Genomic DNA, 6222 nt, shown 5'->3' with positions numbered 1-6222 from the left:
GAGATTCTGGCTGATGCGACTAGTTTGGTTGAGGACGCTGCTGAGGTGATTCCTGATGAGGAGGAGGAGGATCCGGAGGAGGATCCCGAGGAGGAGGTTCCTCCTGATAGCCCTGCTATGGACTAGGATCTTGGTCGTTGACCTCTTTTGACTTTTGACTGGTACAGTTAGGACTAGTTAGGGTGACGCGAGTGCTGAGGCCATTGTATTTTGCATGCTTGTATGGCCTACTTTTGGGCACTTGTTCTTACTTTAGTCTTCTGTGACTAAAAGTATACTTTTGAGCACCTGTGTGCTATATTTTGTGAATTGCCCCTAACTTGCTAATTGTACAAACTTGACATGCTTATGAATGTAAATTATTGTTAATTTCAATGCTTTCTTGGTTAGTTCTAAATTCGATATAATTCTTGTTTTCTGCTTAAATTAATTTATTTCTTGCACTAGGCACGTCTAGACTAATGGAAGGATTAAGAAGTGGTCGAGGCCGTGGGCGAACGTCTAGACAGGCCCAACCTCAGGGGGGTGACCAGGGATCGGCAACTGGACCGACCCAGGGACAGGAAAACGTTGAGGGTAACCAAGTGGCTACTGCCATCAATAGGATGACTGATATCCTAGAACGTCTAGCGGAGAGACAGGGTCCTGGACCATTTAACCAGCCTGGGGGCCAGGATAGAGGAGAGGATAGAGCCTTGGAAAGATTCCTAAAGTTTAACCCGCCTAAGTTTATGGGTGAACCTGACCCCGAGATAGCGGAGAATTGGTTAGAAAGGATGACCAATATATTCGCCGCACTAGACTACACTGAGGATAGGCGAGTGAACTTTGCTGCTTTTCAATTTGAGGGAATGGCCCGTGCTTGGTGGGATTTAATGAAAGGAAAATGGGAAAGAGCTCGAACCCCTTGGACTTGGGAGAATTTCACAAGGGAGTTTAACGAAAAGTTTCTTCCGCCCTTGATCCAAGAGAAAAGGGAGGACGAATTTATTAAGTTGAAACAAGGAACCCTTACTGTAGCAGAGTATGAAGGGAAGTTCACTAAACTTTCCAAATATGCTCCTGAGTTAGTAGCCGATGAACGGAGGAGGATTAGAAGGTTCATACAGGGGCTTAATGTGGAACTTCAGGAGGGCCTGGCTGCAGCCCAAATCTCTACTTTTACTGAGGCTTTAGAGAAAGCGCAAAGGGTTGAGAATGCAAGATCTCAAGTGAGGGATTTCCACAATAGAAAAAGGAATTTCCCTAGTCGCACTTCTGGGCAGACCAGTAAGTTTGTACACCCTTCTAAAAAGGGAAGAGGAGAAGGAGGAACGAGAACTACTGGAGCTTCTAGGGGAGCTATATCGAGGGGAGGTCGTAGCGGGATGACTCAAGCTAGGGGAACACCATCTGTTGGATCGACTGTGACCCCTCAAGTTACTTGTGGGTATTGTGGTAAACCCAACCACTCTGAGAATGATTGCTGGAGAAAGTTGGGAAAATGCTTACTGTGTGGAAGCACTGAGCATCAAATCGCAAATTGTCCGAAATCGTCAAAGGCAGGGGGAAGCCTGCAGAGGCCTGAAAAATCGACCTCTAAGCAGACCAGTGCCGGAGGGAGTCGACCGAAGGTACCGGCTAGGGTCTACGCATTGGACTATCCACAAGCTCCAGAGGCGACCGAAGTGGTCGAAGGTACAATTCCAATCTTTCACCGCCTAGCTAGGGTTTTAATTGATCCGGGTGCAACACACTCTTTTGTAAACCCTGATTTCATGAGTGGAATAGACTTGAAACCTATTAAGTTACCATATGACTTGGAGGTTAAAACACCCACTGGGGACAAAAGTTTAATTGCTAATCTGGTGTATAAGGATAGTGAAATCTGCGTGAACGAAAGAAAATTGCTGGCCGATTTGATAGGCTTAGCGATTAAAGGATATGATGTGATCCTAGGGATGGATTGGTTAGCCCGTTATAATGCCCAACTGAATTGTAGGACGAAAATTGTAGAATTGTGTATTCCAGGAGAGGCAACCTTGAAATTGGATGTGAGGGGTAAGTTAGCCTCGTCTGCCCTTATTTCGGGAATTCGGGCTAGAAAGTTGTTAAGTAAAGGAGCTCAAGGGTATTTGGCTTTTCTTATTAATACCCCTAACGATAAGGTGAATCTGGAGGACACACCGGTAGTGAAAGAATTTTCTGATGTTTTTCCTGAAGAATTGGAGTCTTTACCCCCGGAACGGGAAATAGCTTTTAAAATTGATTTAGCTCCGGGAACAGCACCTATATCAAGGACACCATATAGGATGGCTCCAGCTGAGTTGAAAGAGTTGAAGTTACAATTACAGGATTTGTTGGAACGGGGTTTTATTCGAGAGAGTGATTCCCCGTGGGGAGCCCCAGTTTTGTTTGTAAAGAAGAAAGATGGGAGTTTGAGGTTATGTATAGATTATCGAGGCTTAAATGATGCTACGGTTAAGAATAAATACCCACTACCCCACATTGACGAACTGTTTGACCAACTGCAAGGGGCGGTAGTATTTTCAAAGTTGGATCTAAGGCAAGGTTACTATCAATTGAGGATTTTGGAGAGGGATATACCTAAGACTGCTTTTAACTCGAGGTATGGGCACTTCGAGTTTGCAGTAATGCCTTTTGGGTTAACCAATGCACCTGCCGCTTTCATGGATTTAATGCATAGGGTTTTTAAGCCTTACTTGGATCAATTTGTGGTGATCTTCATTGATGACATCTTGGTGTATTCTAAGAATGTGAAAGATCATGAGAAACATTTGAGAATTGTTTTACAAATCTTGAGGGAACATCAGCTATATGCTAAGTTTAGCAAGTGTGAATTCTGGCTAAAGGAAGTGACTTTCCTAGGGCATATAATTTCTAAAGATGGGATTAAAGTGGATCCAGCTAAAGTGGAGGCTGTTTCGAAATGGAAACGACCGGAAAACCCAACGGAAGTTCGGAGTTTTATAGGATTGGCAGGGTATTACCGGAGATTCATCCAGGATTTTTCGAAAATCGCTGGACCTATGACTGAGTTGACCAAGAAAAATGGAAAGTTTATTTGGAGTTCTAAGTGTGAAGGAAGTTTTCAGGAGTTGAAAAGACGGTTGACTAGAGCGCCTGTTCTAGCTCTACCAAATGGACATGATAGTTTTGTGGTTTACACAGATGCATCTAAGGAAGGTTTGGGATGTGTTTTGATGCAAAATGATAAAGTGATAGCTTACGCCTCTAGAAAATTGAAGCCGCATGAAGGAAACTATCCGACCCATGATTTGGAGTTAGCGGCTGTAGTCTTTGCTTTGAAGAAATGGAGACACTATTTATACGGAGTGACATTTGAGGTTTTTACAGATCACAAAAGCCTTAAGTACTTATTTTCTCAGAAGGAGCTGAATTTGAGGCAACGTAGATGGATGGAATTTCTGGAAGATTATGACTGCATTATTAAGTACCATCCTGGGAAGGCCAATGTAGTGGCCGATGCTTTGAGCCGTCAGGTACAAATGGCTGGATTGATGGTTAAGGAATTTCGATTGTTGGAGGAAGTTAGTTATTGGAATCCTCGATTAGAACCAAGGAAAGTGATTTTGGGGAATATTGTGATAACCTCCACTCTATTGGAACGTATTAAGGAATCTCAGGAAAAGGACCCTGAAATGCAGAAATTGGTGGAGAAAGTCAAGATGGGAGACCAGACCGATTTCACTTTGGGATCAGATGGAATATTGAGATTTCGAAATCGGGTGGTTATGCCAAAGGATGAAGAGCTTAGAAAAGAAATTTTGGAAGAGGCACACCGATCAAGGTTTACAGTACATCCAGGAGGAAATAAAATGTACCAAGACTTGAAAAGTCTATATTGGTGGAAAAATATGAAGAAGGAAATTGCCCAATTTGTTCAGACATGCTTGGTTTGTCAACAGGTTAAAGCCGAACATCAGAAACCATCTGGGCTTTTGCAACCTCTAGAAATACCTGAGTGGAAATGGGAAAATATTACCATGGATTTTGTATCAGGCTTACCAAGGACACAGAGAGGCCATGATGCCATTTGGGTGATAGTGGATAGATTGACTAAATCGGCTCATTTTCTGCCGATTAATATGAAATATCCATTGGAGAAGTTGGCCAGATTATACTTGGATGAGATCATTAGACTACATGGTATACCTGTGAGTATTGTGTCGGATAGGGATCCAAGATTTGTTTCGAGGTTTTGGCAAAAGATGCAAGAAGTGTTGGGGACTAAGTTGAACTTTAGTACCACCTATCATCCCCAGACTGATGGACAATCTGAAAGAACAATTCAAACTCTTGAGGACATGTTGAGGACTTGTGTACTGGATTTTGGAGAGAATTGGAGTAAGTTTTTTGACTTTAGTGGAATTTGCCTATAACAATAGTTTCCACTCTTCTATTCAGATGGCTCCGTATGAGGCACTGTATGGTCGGAAGTGTAGATCCCCAATTTGTTGGGACGAAGTAGGTGAACGGAAGATCTTAGACACGACTACTGTATCTTGGATTGAGGAGGCTAATGAAAAGGTGAAATTGGTACGGCAAAGAATTCAGACCGCTCAGAGTAGACAAAAAAGTTATGCCGACAATCGGAGGAAGGATTTGGAGTTCAATGTTGGAGATATGGTATTTCTCAAGATTACGCCTTTAAAAGCAAGTTTGATGTCCGGAAAAGGGAAGAAACTACAACCAAGGTTTGTAGGGCCATATAAGATTATTCAGCGAGTTGGGAATGTAGCCTATAAGCTGGAATTACCACCGAGCTTATCTCGTATTCATAACGTGTTTCATGTGTCCATGCTTAAGAAATATCATCCAGACCCCTCTCATGTTTTACAACCGGAGAGTATTGAGATCGATGAAACCCTGACCTACGAGGAGAGACCGGTAAAACTTTTGGATCGAAAGGTGAAGGAACTGAGGAACAAGCAGATACCACTAGTGAAAGTTCTATGGAAGAACCATGGAATAGAGGAAGCAACATGGGAAGTTGAAGAGACAATCAGAGAGAAGTATCCAAACTTGTTCATCAACCAAGGTAAATTTCGAGGACGAAATTTTCTTAAGGGGGAGAGGATGTGAAGACTCGTAAAAACTATTATTTTATGCCTAATTTATGGCTTAATAAATTATTTAATTGGATTTTTATTTCCAAGGAATATTTTCTAGTCTTATTAGACCTAAATAAGTGGTAATATAACTTCGTTATATTTTTAAAATGATTCGTTTCGAAAATTAATTTCCTAGAGCGCGTTTAGTAAAAATAGTGATTAGTACTTGGAGATTTTATCCGCGTAGTAGCACAATAAGCTTGGAATATTGGAGACTTGTACTATGGTCCTAAAATAGGTAATTTTATGAATAAATATTCAAGTGATAGTTAGTAGTGCAATCGTTATAAGAATTTTTCGAAAGTTTCGCGTTATAGCGGTAAAATTGACGGTACGCGTTTTCACACGCGCGACTTCATTTGAGGGACTTTAGACCCTTATTCCGGGACAAATAAGAGTGAATAATATTTACATGAATATATATGCCTTGGAGGTTTAGTGCACTAGTGAACCAAACGCGCGAAAAATCGAGCCGTAATCGCACCAAACGGCCCCTAATGAGAGTTGACTTTTGGGTGATTTTGCACCACACATTGCACCTTCTCTTGGAAGCTAACTTAGATCAATCACACTCTCTCTTCTCTCCCCTCATGGCCGGCCAAAACACTCCCTCTCTCTAACTCCTTGTTCTAAAATTTCTGCACACTAATCTCACCCAAATCACCTCCAAATCACACCCAACTTGGAGACCACTTAGCAAACCTCTTGGAGATTATATCTAGCTAAGGAGGAGGGGAGCTTTCACGGTTTCTTGGAGCTTCAAGAGGGCCGAAAATTCTGACCTTGCAAACCAAAGGAGTAGGTAATGATCAACCCTTGGATTCTTATCTTATGGAGATTATATGACAAGATTAAGCTCATGCATGCACTTAGTTACTTGATTATGGTGTAAAAATGTGATTGTGGGCTCTTGGAATTCCCACACTTGGGTTGTTGTTGCTGATGTGATAATTAATGGTGATTATATTGTTGGTTTAGTGATTATAATGATGCATTAGTGGTGGGTAATTAGTAGGAACTTCATTGGGTGCAAGAAGCAAAAAACTTCCGATTCTACCCCTGTTTTATTCGGCCATTTTAAGGCCAG

This window comes from Coffea eugenioides, chromosome 3 (genome assembly GCF_003713205.1).
Source record: "Coffea eugenioides isolate CCC68of chromosome 3, Ceug_1.0, whole genome shotgun sequence".
Classification (NCBI taxonomy): Eukaryota; Viridiplantae; Streptophyta; class Magnoliopsida; order Gentianales; family Rubiaceae; genus Coffea; species Coffea eugenioides.
This window is presented reverse-complemented; position numbering follows the sequence as displayed.